General features: G+C 39.6%; 1 pseudogene; it reads right to left on the bottom strand.

Moving 5' to 3' along the window:
• Positions 1-11,090: 11,090 nt before the first annotated feature.
• Positions 11,091-12,197, bottom strand: LOC117695250 (inactive 2'-5' oligoadenylate synthetase 1C pseudogene; annotated as a pseudogene).
• Between the last annotated feature and the right edge of the window lie 8,216 nt (positions 12,198-20,413).

Genomic DNA, 20,413 nt, shown 5'->3' on the forward strand with positions numbered 1-20,413 from the left:
AGAAACCAAAATATTCCATGACAAATCCAAATTTACACAGTATCTCAACACAAACCCAGCACTTCAAAGGATAATTGGTGGAAAACTCCATCACAAGGAGGGAAACTACAACCTGGAAAAAGCAGGAAAGTAATCGTCCAAAAACCGTAAAAGAAGGTAGCTACACAAACATATCTCCACTGCCAATAACAAAAATAACAGGAAACAACACTCATTTTTCCTTAATGTCTCTTAATATCAATGGACTCAATTCTCCAGTAAAAAGACATAGACTATCAGACTGGATACGTAAACAGGACCCAACATTTTGCTGCATTCAGGAAACGCACCTCTGTGGAAAGGACAGACACTACCTCAGAGTAAAAGGTTGGAAAACAATCTACCAAGCAAATGGTCCCAAGAAACAAGCTGGAGTAGCGATTCTAATATCAAATAAAATCAGTTTTCAACCAGAAGTAATCAAAAAGATAAAGAAGGACACTTCATATTCATGAAAGGAAAAATGTACCAAGAGGAACTTGCAATTCTCAACATCTATGCCCCAAATGTAAGGGCACCCACATACATAAAAGACACTTTACTAAAACTTAAAGCATACATTGCACCCTACACAATAATAGTGGGAGATTTCAACACCCCACTCTCAGCTATGGACAGATCATGGAAACAGAAACTAAATCGAGACACAATGAAACTAACAGAAGTTATGAACCAATTGGACTTAACTGACATCTATAGAACATTTCATCCTAAAACAAAAGAATACACCTTCTTCTCAGCACCTCATGGTACCTTCTCGAAAATAGACCATATAATTGGTCACAAAACAGGCCTCAACAGATACAAAAAGATTGAAATAATCCCCAGCACCTTATCAGACCACCATGGATTAAGACTTGTCTTTGACATGGACAAAAACATCAGAAAACCGACATACACTTGGCAACTGAACAATGCTCTACTCAATGATAACTTGGTCAAGGAAGAAATTAAGAAAGAAATTAAAGACTTTTTAGATTTAAACGAAAATGAGGACACATCATATCAAAACATGTGGGACTCATTGAAAGCTGTACTAAGAGGAAAAATCATAGCTCTAAGTGCTCACAAAAAGAAAGTGGAAAGAGCATACATCAACAGCTTGACAGCAAACCTGAAAGAATTAGAACAAAAAGAAGCTAGTATACCCAAGAGGAGTAGACAGCAGGAAATAGTCAAACTCAGGGCTGAAATCAACCAAGTCGAAACAAAAAGAACTATACAAAATATCAACAAAACCAGGAGCTGGTTCTTTGAGAAAATCAACAAGATAGACAAACCCTTAGCCAGACTAACCAAAGGGCGCAGAGACAGCATTCAAATTAATAAAATCAGAACTGAAAAGGGAGACATAACAACAGAAACAGAGGAAATTAAAAAATTATCAGATCCTACTACAAAGGCCTATACTCAACAAAATTGGAAAATCTGGAGGAAATGGACAATTTTCTAGATAGATACCAGGTACCAAAGTTAAACGAGGAGCAGATAAACCACCTAAACAGTCCCATAACGCCTAAAGAAATAGACACAGTCATTAAAAATATTCCCACCAAAAAATGTCCGGGGCCAGATGGTTTCAGTGCAGAATTCTTTCAGACCTTCAAGGAAGACCTAATACCAATCCTCTTCAAGTTATTCCATCGAATAGAAACAGAAGGAACACTACCCAATTCATTCTATGAAGCTACCATTACACTCATACCTAAACCACAGAAAGACCCAACAAAGAAAGAGAACTACAGACCAATCTCTCTTATGAATATTGATGCAAAAATACTCAATAAAATTCTCGCAAACCGAATCCAACAACACATCAAAACAATTATCCATCAAGATCAAGTAGGCTTTATCCCAGGAATGCAGGGATGGTTCAATATTCGGAAATCCATCAATGTAATCCACTACATAAATAAACTCAAAGAGAAAACCACATGGTCATATCACTAGATGCTGAGAAAGCATTTGACAAAATTCAACATCCCTTCATGTTAAAAGTCTTAGAAAGATCAGGAATACAAGGCCCATATCTAAACATAGTAAAAGCAATATACAGCAAGCCAGTAGCCAACATCAAACTAAATGGAGAGAAACTTGAAGCAATCCCACTAAGATCAGGGACTAGAGAAGGCTGCCCACTCTCACCTTACCTATTCAATATAGTACTGGAAGTCTTAGCTAGAGCAATTAGACAACAAAAGGAAGTCAAAGGGATACAGATAGGAAAGGAAGAAGTCAAAATTTCACTATTTGCAGATGATATGATAGTATACTTAAGTGAACCTAAAACTTCCACCAGAGAACTCCTAAACCTGATAAACAACTTTAGCAATGTGGCTGGATATAAAATCAACTCAAACAAATCAGTAGCCTTCCTCTACTCAAAAGATAAACAGGCAGAGAAAGAAATCAGGGAAATGACACCCTTCACAATAGCCACGAATAAAATAAATTATCTTGGAGTGAATCTAACAAAGCAAGTGAAAGATCTGTATGACAAGAACTTCAAGTCTCTGAAGAAAGAAATTGTAGAACATCTCAGAAGATGGAAAGATCTCCCATGCTCCTGGATTGGCAGGATTAATTTAGTAAAAATGGCTATCCTGCCAAAAGCAATCTACAGATTCAATGCAATACCCATCCAAATTCCAAATGAATTCTTCATAGAGATAGAAAGAGCAATTTACAAATTCATTTGGAATAACAAAAAACCTAGGATAGCGAGAACTATTCTCAACAATAAAAGAACCTCTGGGGGAATCACCATTCCGGACCTCAAACTGTACTACAGAGCAGTAGTGATAAAAACTGCTTGGTATTGGTACAGAGACAGAAAGGATGATCAATGGAACAGAATTGAAGACCCAGAAATGAACCCGCATACCTATGGTCACTTGATATTTGACAAGGGAGCTAAATTCATCCAGTGGAAAAAGGACAGCATTTTCAACAAGTGGTGCTGGCTCAACTAGAGGTCAACATGTAGAAAAATGCAAATTAATCCATTCTTATCTCCTTGCACAAAGCTCAACTCCAAGTGGATAAAGGACCTTCACATAAAGCCAGGTACACTGAAAATATTAGAAGAGAAGTTGGGGAAGACCCTCGAATACCTAGGCACAGGGGAAAAGTTCCTGAACAGAACACCAATGGCTTATGCTCTAAGATCAAGAATCGACAAATGGGACCTCATCAAATTGCAAAGCTTCTGTAAGGCAAAGGACACTGTCAACAAGACAAAACGGCAACCAACAGATTGGGAAAAGATCATTACCAATCCTACATCTGATAGGGGGCTAATATCTAATATTTACAAAGAACTCAAGAAATTAGACGCCAAACAACAAAATAACCCCATTAAAAAATGGGGTACAGAGCTAAACAAAGAATTCTCAACTGAGGAAACTCGAATGGCCGAGAAGCACCTTAAGAAATGCTCAACATCCTTAGTCATCAGGGAAATGCAAATCAAAACAACACTGAGATACCACCTCACACCAGTCAGAATGGCTAAGATCAAAAACTCAGGTGATAGTAGATGCTGGCGAGGATGTGAAGAAAGAGGAACACTCCTGCATTGTTGGTGGGGTTGCAAGCTGGTACAACCACTTTGGAAGTCAGTCTGGCGGTTCCTCAGAAAATTGGACATAGCACTACCTGAGGACCCAGCTATACCACTTCTGGGTATATACCCAGAAAATGCCTCAACAAATAACAAAGACATATGCTCCACTATGTTCATAGCAGCCCTATTTATAATAGCCAGAAGCTGGAAAGAACCCAGATGCCCTTCAACAGAGGAATGGATACAAAAAATGTGGTACATTTACACAATGGAATATTACTCAGCTATTAAAAATAATGAATTCGAGAAATTCTTAGGTAAATGGATGGATCTAGAAAATATCATCCTGAGTGAGGTAACCCAATCACAAAAGAACACACATGGTATTTACTCACTGATAAGTGGAGATTAGCCCAAAAGTTTGAAACAACAAAGATTCAACTACCAGAGGACACGAAGCTCATGAAGAAGAAAGAACAAGTGAGGATGCCTAGGTCTTTCTTAGAAGGAGTAACTAAATAACCAAGGGAGCAAATATGGAGACAAAGTGTGGGTCAGAATCTGAAGGGGGGGGTTGTAGGGAGACCATTGTGTCTGGGTATTCATTCCATAGGCAGTCACCAAAAATAGACGCTGATAGGGATGTCAGGATGGGAAAGCTGACAGCAGCCTGATAAGGCTGTCTCCTTAGAGGTCTCTCAGAGTCGGACATACCCAGAGACAGATACCCACAGCTATCCATTAATCTGATCAAAGTTCCCAATGGAGGAGTTAGAGAGTAAATTGAAGGAACCGTGAACCATACGGGCTGGTGGCCCTGTGAGGAGAGCAAGAATACCAACCAGCCAGAACTCCCCAGGGTCTAAACCACCAGCCCAGGTGCACATAGGGAGAGACACATGACTCCAGCTGTATATGTAGGGGAGGATGGCCCTGTTGGGCATAGGTGGGAGACAAGATCATTGGTACCCTGAAGGCTGAGCACTGAGGGGGGGGAATCTGAGGGTGGGGAGGGAGGCTGGGGGTAGGTGGGTAAACACCTTCATAGAGGCAGGAGGAGGGGGGATGGGATAAGGGGTTCCTGGGTGGTGGGGGAAATATGGTAAGGGGATAAAATTTGAAATGTAAATATTATATCCAATAAAAGAGGGGAAAAATAGAAAAGCGGTTAGAACCAACATTCTTAATAAAATGTCAGCCCTCTTTTTAAAAAAAAAAACTATCTTGATACTAAAATTTGTTCTGAGAATTGTATATTGCAGAATGATCAGCCTTTGTGTATCTACTCAACAAGCAAGCTGGGCAGACCTGCTCAAACCTCTGAGGTCCGTGAATTCCATCTGGAGGCAGCGAAGACACAGCACCAGAGGATTGTCAACTTGCTCTCCCCCCCACTCCTCTTCTAATATCTCAACGCCCATAATCAGCTTGAAGAAGCTAATGATGAGTCAGCGCCCCTATTCCCTGGGCATGGGGACTAAGGTGGTAAATGTTGGGCTGTCTCCCTAGGGAAAAGTAGTGGTTTTGTCGGAATAGAGAGGACTAGCTAGGGTTTATTGCATAGCCATAACCTATTAGTAGAAATCTGTATAATTAATATCAAGATGAAGATATAAATTCTTAAATGGCACCAATTTACTTTGTTTACAAATTTTAAGGTTTTCATTGGCATGAGCTTCTTAGTGATATAAGAGTGAGATGAATATTGTTACTCTCATAGGCATTGTACCAGTATAACACACTTAGGAATACAAAGCTTAGACCCAGTCCTTCTTTAACTTTTTTAACTGATTTGAGATGGTCAGCCTGTGAGTTAAGGGACTATAGCAAATTCATGACTTGGAGTTTATTATAAGGGTGTTCTCTATGTTTTATTTAGAAATAGCTGAGTGGAGTTAACAGGCAACAGTCCAGATTACCTTACATGGATATCTGGTTTTCAAAACATCAGAAATCCTTAGAATTGACATGACAAACATTTCAGTATTAATGTTCATTTTCATTAGAGACCTGTCTGCTCCGGACAGCTTCCTATGTTAAATTCTAAGAAGAAATTGAGCATCCTTGGAGTTACTCCAGTTGTGGTGAGACAGCCACTAGGCAAGAATTGCCACTTTCCTTCTACAGACAAATTACTGTCCAGAAAAGGACACACTTGCAGAATAGTCGACTGATTATATCTGCCTAGACAGAGTAATCAGCCCTTAATAATTCTGCAGCACTAAGGTCTGTCAGATGATCCTGGGCCAGAAGGCAGAAGAACAGATGCTCCAACGTTTTGAAGTAGAGCGAGTGTCCAGGTGTTCAGAGGTCTCTATAAATTGGCTAAGTTTTAGAAGCTATGCTTGGTGCTTCCCACAATTATAGTCAACTCAGTCATTCTGGATTTCTGATGGGGTTGAAAACTTATAGCTATTTACTTTGAGAGAAAAGATCTGAGTGTATGGTCATCAGCTGACATTCATCCTAAAGCCAAGGAAAAAGCCAGGTTCAGAACTAAGTGTTTTAGTTAGGATAGATGACAGAGGTGCTGGTTAGTCAACAAAAGGATGGACTGGGTATTAGGACTATCTTGTACCTCACTGGTACAAATAGGCATAATTATGCTCTAATTGTATTTTGAGAGAAAAGTTTCCTTTTAACAGGAAGGGTGATGTGTAGGAGGAGCTAAGGTGGGAGGAGTACTGAGAGGAGAAAAGGAGTAAGAAGAGGAGAAGAAGAAGGAGAGGAGAAGCTAGGTGATGAAAGAGAGATAGAGGGGGGAGACAGGGAAGCAGATGTTCATATATCTCCATCAGTCAAAGATAGTTGATATATCTAGGTTGGGTAGTGGGTTACACCTCTGATTGAACAATACCAAACTTATAAAGCCTATGATTAACATTTCTTAAAAAAATGTATAAATGCAAAAAGGAAAAGGGGGCATGGGATAGGGGTTTTCTAAGGGGGGGGAATGGGGAAACGGGATGGTATCTGAAGTGTAAAAGAAAGATCTAATAAAAAAAATTTGAAAAAAAATAAGATTTCAGCTTATAACTATGTGATCTTGACTGTATAAAAATATATTTGTGTTGACAATTTCTTGGATTAATGTAATATCTACTCTAGTATCAAAAAATCTCATTTCCACCTGGCTGATCTTAATCTAAACCTAATAAATACCATATTTTCAAATTAAAAAAAAAAAGAAATACAGGAGAACACAGGTAAACAAGCAGAAATCCTAAAAGAAAAATCACAAAAATCCCTTAAAGAATTACAGGAAAACACAGCCAAACAGGTGAAGGAATTGAACAAAACCATCCAGGACCTAAAAATGGAAGTATAAACAATAAAGAAATCATAAAGGAGATAATCCTGGAGATAGAAAACCTAGGAAAGAGATCAGGAGTCATTGATGTAAGCATCACCAACAGAATACAAGAGATAGAAGAGAGAATCTCAGGTGCAGAAGATACCATGGAAAACATTGACACAACTGTCAAAGAAAATACAAAATGAGAAAAGCTCCTAACCCAAAACATCCAGGAAATCTAGGATACAAAAAGTAAACCAAACCTAAGCATAATAGGTATAGAAGAGAGAGAAGATTCCCAACTTAAAAGCCCAGTAAATAGCTTCAACAAAATTATAGAAGAAAACTTCCCTAACATAAAGCGATGCCTATGAACATACAAGAAGCCTACAGAACTCCAAATACTAGACCAGAAAAGAAATTCCTCCCATCAGATAGTAACCAAACATTAAATGCACAAAACAAAGGAGGACTATTAAAAACAGTAAGGAAAAAAGGTCAAGTAACTTATAAAGGCAGACCTATCAGAATTACATCAGACTTCTCATCAGAGACTATAAAAGCCAGAAGATCCAACACAGATGTCATACAGACCCTAAGAGAACACAAATGTCATCCCAGGCTACTATACCCAGCAAAACTCTCAATTACCATAGATGGAGAAACCAAGATATTCCATGACAAAGCAAATTTTACACTATATCTTTCCACAAATCCAGCCTTACAAAGGATAATAAGAGGGAAACCTCCAACACAAGAAGGGAAATTATACCCTAGAAAAAGCAAGAAATTAATCTTCTTTCAACAAACCCAAAAGAAGATAACCACACAAACCTAACTGCATCCCTAAGAGCAAAGTAACAGGAAACAACAATCACTTTTCCTTAATATCTCTTAATATAAATGGACTCAATTCCCCATTAAAAATACATAGAATAACAGACTGGATACATAAACAGGACCACGCATTTTGCTGCATACAGGAAATACACCTCAGTGACAAGACAAATATTACCTCAGAATAAAAAGATGGAAAACAATTTTTCAAGTAAATGGTCCCAAGAAACAAGCTGGAGTAGCCATTTTAATATCAAGTAAAATCGACTTTCAACCAGAAGTTATCAAACAAATAAGGAAGAGATACACATCAAAGGAAAAATCAACCAGGATGAACTCTCAATTCTGAACATCTATGCTCCAAATGCAAGGGCACCCACATTCATAAAAGCAACTCTACTAAAGCTCAAAGCACACATTGCACCTCACACAATAATAGTGGGAGAATGCAACACCGCACTCTCATCAATGGACAGATCATGGAAACAGAAACTAAGCAGAGACAGAATGAAACTAAGAAAAGTTATGAACCAAATGGATTTAACAAATATCTACAGAACATTTCATCCTAAAACAAAAGAATATACCTTTTTCTTATCACTTCATGGTACCTTTTCCAAAATTGACCATATAGTTGGTCACAAAACAGGCCTCAAGAGATACAAGAGAATTGAAATAATCCCATGCATCCTATCAGATCACCACAAACTAACACTGGTCTTCAATAATAACAAAAACAATTTAAAGCCCACATATGCATGGAAACTTAACAATGCTCTACTCAATGATATCTTGGTCAGGGAAGAAATAAAGAAAGAAATTAAAGACGTTTTAGAATTTAATTAAAATGAAGGCACATTACACCAAAACTGTGGGACACAATGAAAGCAGTGCTAAGAAGAAAACTCATAGCTCTAAGTGCCTACAAAAAGAAACTGGAGAGAGCATACACTAGCAACATGACAGCACACCTGAAAGCTCTAGAACAAAAAGAAGCTAATACACCCAAGAGGAGTAGATGACAGGAAATAATCAAACTCAGGGCTGAAATCAACCAAGTAGAAACAGAAAGAACTATACAAAATATCAACAAACCAGGAGCTGGTTCTTTTGAGAAAATCAACAAGATAGACAAACCCCTTAGCCAGACTAACCAGAGGACACAGAGACAGTATCCAAATTAGTAAAATCAGAACTGAAAGGGAGACATAACAACAGAAACTGAGGAATTGCTTCTGCAAAAAAGTTAAGACATCTTCCTTTGTCAATCATTTAGCAAAAAAAAAAAAATGTTACTAATGTGTTGAGTATACAAGAAGATTTAGATAGGTGTTTGGAACAATGGATTGATGCTCTTTATCCAGGTCAGATAATTGCAAGGAAGATCAGAGTTTAAGAATAAGGAGCCATCTTGAGTGTCATGCCAAAAAATTTACAATGATAGTCATTATAATTAACAAAAAGTTTAAAGACAGTTGTTGGGCATTTGGCATAATTCTAACCTCTCTGGATGTTTTAACTTTATAGTGAGATTATGAATTTAAAGAATGCTGCTCTGTTGAGCCTCGATGCTGCAGATAATGCTGATAAAATTATCCATGGCCCGAGGTCAGTATTTCCATTTTGGTCAAGCTTCAAGAATGGCTTACATAGCTGGATCACACTAACCCTTTTTGTTTGGGAATACTTTTATACCTGCCCATCCTGTTAAAGCTTGTCTTTAACAACATCAACATGTTGGCAGGCAGAGTACATGGCTTGAAACTGAAAATAGACCCCCAGACAGAGTTATTAATTTAACAGGCTGGCAAGCATAGGATGGGTAAAATCCTGCACAGAGCCTTACCAACCTAAGTCAAAAGTGCATAGCTTATGATAATTCATATTCCATGATGGGTAATGAAGGCATTCTTGTCTGAATAACCTAAGACATACTTAGTCTTGTTTATGAAATAAAAAGGGGGAGATATAGAGAGCTTTGGATCTGCTTGGCATGAATCTGACATTGACCAAAGGACAAGGACATAGGCTTCAGGCAGGAATCTGACATTACACTAGAACAAAGAAGTAATTTCAGGCAGGAATCTAAATCTTACTTTAGAACAAAGAAGTAGGATTCAGGTATGAAAATGACTTTGGGCTAGGACATGGAAGTAGGTTCAGATATTTTGGTCATCCTGATAAGCCCTTAGAAACAGTGATCTCAGGAGTGATGGTGGGACTTTGTTTTTTACTGCCTCGCTTGTTCTTTGACTATTTGTGTCTATTATCTTGCTTTTTCCTTGACTATTTGCATCTATTGTATTGCTAGTTCCTTATAGCTGCCTGTGGCCATGGACCAACCGGGTTCTCCTGAAAGGGGTGCTGGAAATGAAGAAAGGGACAGAGGGCAAGAGAAAGATGAAGCCAAGACAAAGTTCTCTGATCAAGGATTGAGGTTTAATGTTCAGCTCTTAATTTAAAGTGAAAGCCCCACCGAACCTCTTCTTGCTTCAACTGGAGATGGGTGGGGGAACCCATCCTTGGCCACTGCCAGAGATGGGTGAAGGAACCCATCCTTTGTCATAGCTGGAGATGTCTCAAGGCAAGCTCAGCAGTCAGTTTATTTTTCCATGTCCTGTAGCAGGCTGTACATGCAGCCAAGGTGGGTAACTTCACCTGGGTTCTATTATTTGTTCTATTGTGGTAAACAAGGACTTTCATGCCTTCTCAAGGCTGGGAGAAGGACACAACCCCCCCCCCCTTTAATTTCAATGCAGTTTGCTTTAATTCAGTGCTTCAAATTTCTCTCTCTCTCTCTCTTCTCTCTCTCTCTCTCTCTCTCTCTCTCACACACACACACACACACATAAATTTTAAAGTGCACACAATTTTATTCTCCTGTACTGCGGTAACCCCAGACTGCATGCTGCAGAAACTATACACCTCAATGCACACTGGCCAGATTCCCAGGCTCCAGGGCCACGTGGGCTGCTGAACAGTTTCTGTGTGGGATGAGGACGCATCCCTCAGAGTGCACACATCCCCTCACAGCTGGCTGTTGTTTATTGATGATGCTCAGACATTTTTTTTTTGGACAGAACCTCCCAACAGCTGGACAGATGGACGTCAAGCTTGAGTTCTCTTTCCTTCAGAGTCTGACTCCTAGAGAGCACTGTTGGAGGGTAAGGCAGATGATGCAGGCTGTTGAGGATGCTGTCCATGGGCAGGCAGGGATCAGAAGCCTGGAGTCTGATCACAGGTTGGATGCCCCTCACTGGAGCCTAGAGCAGCAACCTGTCCTCTAGGTCAAGGTCTTGCAGCAGAGGAGCACATGACCCTGACTCCAGAGCCTCCTGACCAAGTGCTGGGTACTCACAGGAAGACACATCCTTTCTCTGGTGGCACATCGCAGGAGCCCATGAGGGTATCATCAATGAGCCTAAAGCATGAGTATTTCAGCCAGGCTTTTGCCTCTTCAGCCAGCAAGCACCAGCCCTCTAAGTTTGAACCAGCCACGTTCCATGTTGGGTCACCTGGGTCTAAGATCATAGGCCTTCTGTCTTTTTTGACCTGTGTGTTCAGGTAGGCATCGACCCCTTCATTTATAATGTCATAATAAAATGTCCAGTAGATTCGAAGCTTTAAGTACTTAATGATCAGTTCTAACACAGTCCAGAAACCCTGGGCTGTCTGTCCTTCACAGTTGTCTGGAGTCTCACTTTCCCAGGCATAGACTGAACAGCTCCAGGGCATACTGTGGGGGCAGTGACTTCCCAAGCTTCTCCTTACACAGTTGATACCAGTGCTTCACCAGAAGGATGAAGTTCTTCACCTCGGGTAGGTGTTTCCACAGGAACTTTTGCTGGAGCTCCACAAAACAGATGGAGTACTTGCCCTCCTTGTTCTGGACGTTGCACTCACAGATGAGTCGGGCATACATTTTGTTGTAGATTTCACAGTCAACTTCCTCTTTCTTTCTCACTTCATACAGGGCATCATAGGCTGGCTGCACATCAAATTTCACCTCCTGTTGGAACTGAGGGTAGCTCAGCTTGAGCTCAGAGACCTGGAGTTGGGCTGCTCTGAGCTCTGGAACTCAAACTTTCCTCTCGATTGTTTCTCTTGTTGCAAATGGCACAGGTGTTTCCCAATTTGTTTAATGAACTCTTCCTGTCGCTTGAACTGATCCTCAAAGCTTTTGAGATTGTTAAACAATACCACTAGGTCCATCTCTGACCTGCCCTTGAGCACGGTGTACTCATTGTAGGAGCCGCACATCACAATCCTGGAGACCCTTGCATGGTGGGCGGCACCTTGGAAGCATCTTTCCATGAGGAAACCACTTATGAAGTCAATGTCTGCTCTGATCTCAGTAATGAAGGTGGTGTCACCAAGAATGTGATCCTCTATAAACTTGTCCAGCTCCCAAGCTGGAGTGCTGCTGAGATCCATAGGAGTGCTGCTTTGATCCTCTGCCATCCTGAGGCAGGAATGTTTGCTGACTGCAGCCTCCCTTTTTAGTTTTTTAAGATGAGCAGTGCCAGCAGCTGGATGGGGCACAAGACTTCATCCCGTCTAGGGTAAAGAGTGGCCTGGTGACTGTGCCTGGCTTAGGTTGGCATCTATATTGCTCCTTATTACCAGTCATGGAAAATATACATGGCATTATTGATGTATGTCTCTGTCTTAGGTCTATAGGAGCTCAAGAACACTTTTTTAAATTTATTTTTTATTGGATATTATTTATTTACATTTCAGATGCCATCCCCTTTCCCCATTTCCCCTCCCTAGAAAACCCCTATCCCATACCCCCTTCTCGTTTTTGCTTTTATACAATTTTTTAAATGTCAACCAAAAGCTTTATAAGTTTGGTAATGCTCAATATCAATCAAAAGAGTAACCTAATACCCAATCTAGATATATCAACTATCTTTGACTGGCAGAGACATATGAACATCCGCCTCCATGTCTGGCCCCCCTCTCTCTTTCTCTCTCATCACCTAGCTCCTCCTCTCCTTCTCCTCCTCCTCTCCTTACTCCTGCTCTCTGTACTCCTCCCACCTTAGCTCCTCCTATATATCACCCTTCCTGTTAAAATAAAATTTTTCTCTCAAAATACAGTTAGAGCATAACTATACCAATTTATGTCAGTAAGGTGCAAGATAGACCTAATACCCAGTCCATAATTTTGTTAACTAAGCAGAACCTCTGTCATCTCTCCTAAATAAAAGACTTAGTTCTGAACCTGGCTTTTTTTTTTCTTGGATTTAGAATGTATGTCAGCTGAAAACCATCCTCTCAAATCTTTTCTCTCAAAGTAAATAGCCTGGATTGTCTATGAGACTGTAAGTTTTCAATCCCATCAGAAATCCAGAATGATGAGTTAACTGAGATTATGGGAAGCACAAAGCATAGCTTCTAAAACATAGCCAATTTATAGAGACTGCTAAACACCCGGACAGTCCCTATACTACAGAATGTTGGAGCATTAAATCTTCAGCCTTCTAGCCCAGGATCATCTGACAGACCTAGTGATGCAGAATTATTAAGGGCTGATTACTCTGTATTGGCAGATAAAATCAGTCGACTATTCTGCAAGTGTGTCCTTTTTGGACAGTATTTTGTCTGTAGATGGAAAGAGGCAATTCTTGCCTAGTGGCTGTCTCACCAAAATCGGAATAACTCCAAAGAAGCTTAATTTCTTCTTAGAATCCAAGACAGGAAGCTGTCAGGAGCAGACAGGTCTCTAATCAAAATGAATATTAATACTGAAATGGTTGTAACGTCAATTCTGTGGATTTCTGATGTTTTGAAAACCAACTATCCATGTAAGGTAATCTGGACTGTTGTCTATCAACTCCTCTCAGCTATTTCTAAAGAAAATACAGAAAACTCCCTAACAATAAACTCAAAGCCATGAATTTGCTATAGGCCCTTAACTCACAGTCTAACCATCTCAAATGAGTTTAAAAAAAAGTTAAAAAAGGAATGGGCCTAAGCCTTGTATTCCTAAATGTGTTATACAGGTGCAATGCCTATGATAGTAACAATATTCATCTCACTTTTATATTAATAAGAAGCTCATACCAATAAAAACTTTAAATTTGAAATCAAAGTAAATTTTGTACCATTTAAGAAGTTATAACTTCATCTTAATAACAATTATACATATTTCTACCAGTAAGTTATGGCTATGCAATAAATCCTAGCTAATCCTCCCTGTTCCACCAAAACCACTACTTTTCCAGAGAAAGACAGCCCAATATTAACCACCTAAGTTCCCAAGCCCAGGGAATGAGGGCGCCGACTCTTCATTAACTTCTTCAAGCTGATTATGGGTATTGAGATATTAGAAGAGGGGTTGGGGGAAGAATAAATTGATAAAGCTCTGACACTGTATTCACTGCATGGGGGAAGAATAAATTGATAAACCTCTGACACTGTCTTCACTGCATCCAGCTGGAATTCCAGGACATCAGAAGTTTGAGCAGGTCTGCTCAGCTTGCCTGATGAGTAGATACACCAAGGCAATGTATTCTGCAATATACAATTCTCAAAACAAATTTTAGTATCAAGATAATTGTCTGTTTGAATTCTGGAATCTAGTCTTCTGGCTGCCTGCCTCTATCATTTCTGATCCGTACAATTCTGGGAGGTTCTATGAAGGTGTGCTCTCGCCATCCTCCCATTTTCACCTCCCTGCTCTCATATTCCTCAACACTAGGGAATCCAAACTTTCAGGCACCAAGGCCCTACACTTCCACTGATGCCTAACCTCTTACCCCCCTCCAATTACTATGAGGGTGTGCTCCCACTATCCTCTCATTCCCGCCTCCCTGCTCTTGAGATTCCTCAACACTTGGGAATCTACACTTTCAGGCACCAAGGCCCTCTACTTCCACTGATGCCTAACCCCTTACCCCATCTTTCCTCCTCCAATTAATATGAGGGTGTGCTCCCACCATCCTCTCATTCCCACCTCCATGCTCTTGAAATTCTGCAACACTAGGGGATCCAAACTTTCAGGTACCAAGGCTGTCCACTTCCACTGATGCCTGGCAAGGCCACCCTCAACTACCTATACAGGTGGAGCCATGAGTCCCTCCTTTTGTGTTCTCGGGCTGGAGATTTTAGAAAGGTTACTCCAGCTTGTTTCTTAGGACCATTTGCTTGAAAAATTTCAGCCTTTTACTCTAAGGTAGAGTCTGTCTTTGTACTGAGGTGGGTTTCCTGTATACAGCAAAATGATGGGTCCCATTTATGTATCCAGTCCATTAGTCTATGTCTTTTAATTTGGGAATTGAGTCCATTAATGTTAAGAGATATTAATGAACACTGATTGTTGTCTCCTTTTATTTTTGTTATTAGAGGTGAAGTTATCTTTGTGTGGCTATCTTCTTTTGGATTTGTTGGAAGAGGGTTACTTTCTTGCTCTTTCTAGGGTGTAATTTCCCTCCTTGTATTGGAGCTTTCCTGCTATTACCTTTTGTAATGCTGGGTTTGTGGAAAGATATTGTATAAATTTGGTTTTGTCGTGAAATATCATGGTTTCTCCATCTATGGTAATTGAGAGTTTGGCTGGGTATAGTAGCCTGAGCTGGCATTTGTGTTCTCTTAGGGTCTGTATGACATCTGTCCAGCATCTTCTAGCTTTTATAGTATCTGGTGAGAAGTCTGGTGTAATTCTGATAAGTCTGCCTTTATATGTTACTTGCCCTTTCTCCCTTACTGCATTTAATATTCTTTCTTTGTTTTGTGCACTTGGTGTTTTGATTATTATGTAACGGGAGGTATTTCTTTTCTGGTCTAGTCTATTTGGCATTCTATAGGCTTCTTGTATGTTTATGGGCATCTCGTTCTTTAGATTAGGGAAGTTTTCTTCTATAATTTTGTTGAAGATATTTATTGGCCCTTTAAGTTGGGAATCTTCACTCTCATCTATACCTATTATCCTTAGGTTTGTTCTTCTCATTGTGTCCTGAATTTCCTGGATGTTTTGTGTTAAGAACTTTTTGCATTTTGCATTTTCTTTGACAGTTGTGTCAATATTTTCTATGATATCTTCTGCACCTGAGATTCTCTCTTCTATCGCTTGTATTCTGTTGGTGATGCTTGTGTCTATGACACCTGATTTCTTTCCTAGGTTTTCTATCTCCAGGGTAGACTCCCTTTGTGATTTCTTGATTGTTTCTACTTCCATTTTTATGTCCTGAATGGTTTTGTTCAATTCCTTCACCTGTTTGTTTGTGTTCTCTTGTAATTCTTTAAGGGATTTTTGTGTTTCCACTTTAAGGGCTTCTAGCTGTTTACCTGTGTTCTCCTCAAATTCTTTGAGAGTGTTATTTATGTCCTTCTTGAAGTCCTCTATCATCATCATTAGGAGTGATTTTAAATCTGAATCGTCCTTTCCTAGTGATATGGGAAATTCAGGACTTTCTTGTGTGGGAGAACTAGATTCTAATGATGCCAAGTACCCTGGGTTACTGATGCTTATGTTCTTGTTCTTGTGCTTGCCTTTTGCCATCTGTATCTGCTTAGTTCTACCTGCCCTGTCCCTGACTGAAGCCTATTTTTCCTATTATTTTGGTTGTATCAGAACTTTGTAGGGTGGGTGTAACTACTGGGGTAAGTGCTGGGGCCCAAAATCTGCTCAGTGCTCAAGCTCAGACAGGATACTGCCTGAGTTAGAGCACCTGGGATCCCCGCTTCCCCTGGATTCTTAGAGATCAGGGGCAGTGCTGCCACCCAAGATCTGCTCAGTGCTCTGGCCCAGACCGGAAGGAACCAGTGCTCCAGGCTGGGAGTGACTTCATGGGTTCTTGTGGGTTTCAGTTACTCCCTGTTTGGGGCAGGCCTTGCTGTCTACTTACCTAAGATACTGCCTGAGTTAGAGCACCTGGGATCCCTGCTTCCTCTGGGTTCTTGGAGACTGGGGGCAGAGCTGCCACAAAAGATCTGCTCAGTGCTCTGGCCCAGACCGGAAGGCTCAAGAACACTCTTACCTATCTTTGACTACTGGCCATCTTTGGCACACTCTTTCCCATACAGACCAAAGCCACATTCAGACCAAAGTACCTGTGAGTATGCACTCAATGCATTTCTTCATAGTGATGGATAGCTGCCATGATGAATAGCTGAGATTGCTGAGAGTGAGCCTGTGTGAAGCCAACCAATTTGTTTGCAACACAAGGTTTAAAGGTTAAAAGCAACAGGATTATCCAAGCAGTGAAGAAAATAAAGTTGTAAGTGGGAATGTCCCAGGTATGTAATCCAGCTGCTAATTGCCAGGGATCAGACACAAAGTATAGTCATCAGGTATATAGTGGGTAGCTTTAAGTATTGATAAAAAACACTTACTTTCCAGTAAGGGTGGAGACTATTCACCAGGTTAATTCAGCTGGCTCATAAGGATTTCGAGGCATCTTCATCATTAGAATCATAATCATTAGGCTCAAGATCTGTGTCCACTTGATGGACCAATCTTTCAGGCAGCCATCAGGCTCCATTTTCTTTTTGTGAAAAAACACAGAGAATCGTGGTCCCAAATTAAAACAAAGTCAAGACCATTCCATGAATTAGAGGTTCTCTCCATTTGACCCTGGCAAATGAGCTGGAAGTGACTGGATGCCAGTGGTGAACTGCTGCAGACTGACTTTTAGCATCAGTTTGCAAAAAATTTAAAACAAATAAGACAAAAGCAAGGTGTGCTATTGGTGACCTTGGAGGGTATAATTCTCCCTCTTATTAGTTATTAAAAGCCAATTTTTCAGAGTTCCTTGCAAAACCAGGGCAGAAGCACCAGTAGCTGCTTCTCCTACACTCAGAGAGTTATAAAGATATTATTTTAAAGTTCTATAATATCTGTTTCACAATTCCTTGTCCTTGAGGATAATAAGGAATCTCAGTAATATGAGTAATATTAAATTGTCAACAAAACATCTCAAATGTTTGAATACAATAGTCAATTCCATAGTCTATAATGTGATATGGAACAGCAAGCATAGAAAAATAATGTAGGGAATAACTAATTATATATTTAGTTGCTTCTCCTGTTAAAATAGTTGCAACTAGAAAGCCTGCAAGGTGTCAAGACACCTGTACATGTTTAATTTTCTAAAATCAGAAATGAATAACATCTGCTTGCCATAATAGATTAGGTATAAGTCTTCAAGGAATAACACCATTATGAAAAAAATTAAGGATACTGAGAACACGTTTTTGCAATTTGACTTGCACACTTTCTAGAAATACCAAATTATTGTCTCAAGCTATTACTATTATGGTGATGTAAAGAATAAGATTATATGGCCAACTGTTTCTGTAAGGCCTATAATCTGCCTGGTATACGAATCTGTTGTGGCATTGCCCTGGGTCCAGGCAATCCAACATGAGCTCTTAAATGTCTTATAAAGTTAAGGAAACGTACATGTTTCTTAAATTAAGCTGTATTTGTAAAATTTGAGAATTAGCAATCTAAAAAAGGAACAATTTCAAGCAATTATAAACCATGAGCCATATATTGGCTATGAGTATACAAATTGAAAGCTTGATATTTTTTAGCATTTCAAACAGTGGCTACAGCACATAATCCAATTATTTGTGCTGAATCAGGGGGAAACTAAAGAAAATGAACATGTGATCTAATTACATATACTGCCTTCTCAATAGATGAGCTGTCTGTAAGTACAGTAAACATCTTTTCTATGGGCTGCATGCAAACTTACAGGAAATCCAAAAGCACGCATAGAGAAAAACTGTAACAAATTGTCTTTTGGATTATGATTGTCAAATTTGCCTAAAAAGTTTGCCATGTAATAGGCCAAATATCATTATTCTCCAATAACCAATTTAATTCCTACTTGGAATAAGGAATAAGTATTTCAGCCAAAATACTTTCAGGATTCTATCTTATAATTCTGTACTAACACAACATTTTCATAATAGGATGTTCAAACTTTACTTGAAGATGAAGAAAGATGAATCCACATTAATGGTTTCTTTTGCCAAAGGGCTGCTATGAGCACATGAGTAGCAATAACGCAAACAGCCAACAATTGATCATAGTCTATATAATGTATCTGTTGATAACCTATAGCTTGCTCTACTTTCTGCAAAGCTATTTCTCCCTCATCAGTTAATTGTCGAGGGGAATTAGGAGTTGCATGCCCCTTGAGAATATCAGACACAGGTTCAAGCTCTCCTATGGTAAGCTTAAGATGAGGTTTTAACTAATTAATATCTCCTAACAGCTTTTGAAAATCGTTAAAAAGTAAACCATTTCTTTTCATGTATACCTGCAAGCCAAAAGAGGGCATCAGATCCCATTACAGATGGTTATGAGCCACCATGTGGTTGTTGGGAATTGAACTCTAATATTTTTGGTTGTTAGTCTAGCCTTTAATGGCTGAGATATCTCTCCAGCCCCAAGTATCCATTTTTATTGGAATTTTCTGTGCCACAATCTGCTTAGGATATAACTGAGGTCCCAAATATTGAAAAGATTTTGCCTTTGAATCTTTTCTGGAGCAACAAGCACTCTAAAATTTTAAAGCTTGTTATATGAGAGCAAAGGTTTGTAGAAAACTCCTTCAGAGAGATCAACTAATAAAATATTATACAATGAATAATAGGCACTGAAAGATTCAAACTCTTAACTTCTTGTATTAAAACAACAACAAGATTTTTTTATAATGTAAGGCTATTAGCTATTCCTTGAGGCAAAACTTTCTAATGACATTGAAGAGCTCCAAACTCCGGAGACCCTTCCTCAAGTCTTAGGACATTGCGGCCACCCAAAAATCACAAGAAACCATACCTGGATGCAATCAGCAAGGTTTATTAGGGGAGGAGCCAGCGGTCAAAAACGACAAGCTCTTTAGCTCCAAGAGCAGGTTTTTTTGCCCCGTGTGGTGGGTTAAAGGGTCTTTTATAGCATGGGGTGGGGGGAGGAAGGCATTTTCGCTCGCTTACACATGAATGGTTGCATTTTTGCGGGCTTACACATGATTGGTTGTTTTACAAATTTTGAACATAGCACTGGGAACACCAAGGGAGGGGTAACCAAGAACAGTGGAACATTTCAGAGAATCTAGCCCAAATGATCTAGAGTCATGTGAGATCACTCTGCATACTCATTCTTCTCAAAAATGTGGTTTTCACCATGCTATTGTGTCCTATCCTGCCATTTCAGATTACTATCTTTACTTTTTCCTGCTATAGGGCTATGGCCCCACCTAGGTGGTAGCATCTTTATCTGTAGTCAGGAATGCCTTCCTGCCTTGGGCAAGGCTTGGGGAATGTAATCCAGCAAGTGTCCTTCACCTGGAATGTGAAGGCCTGAAATCTTATTTTCAGTTCCGAGTTCTGTAAGGCGAAAAATCTACACATATTTCATAAAATGGCCTTTATAATTTTTCACTCTACAACATCACTTCATGGGCTCTCAAAAATTACAAGCAACATCACTGAATGCAAACCTCCCACCTTTACTAGGATGTAAAGGAATGGTATAAAAACAATCTTCTAGATCTATAATAATTCTACATGCATTTCCTGAAATGGCAGCTGGAGTAGGCAAGTCAGGCTATAATGCCCCTTTAGTTTCATAAATCTTAAGTTTTAATTTTGTTTTGGATTAATTGAATAACCAATCCCTTGTACCTGAGTGAGAGTATCAGATAAAGGCCAAGTTGAAG

Source organism: Arvicanthis niloticus, chromosome X (genome assembly GCF_011762505.2).
Source record: "Arvicanthis niloticus isolate mArvNil1 chromosome X, mArvNil1.pat.X, whole genome shotgun sequence".
Taxonomy (NCBI): Eukaryota; Metazoa; Chordata; class Mammalia; order Rodentia; family Muridae; genus Arvicanthis; species Arvicanthis niloticus.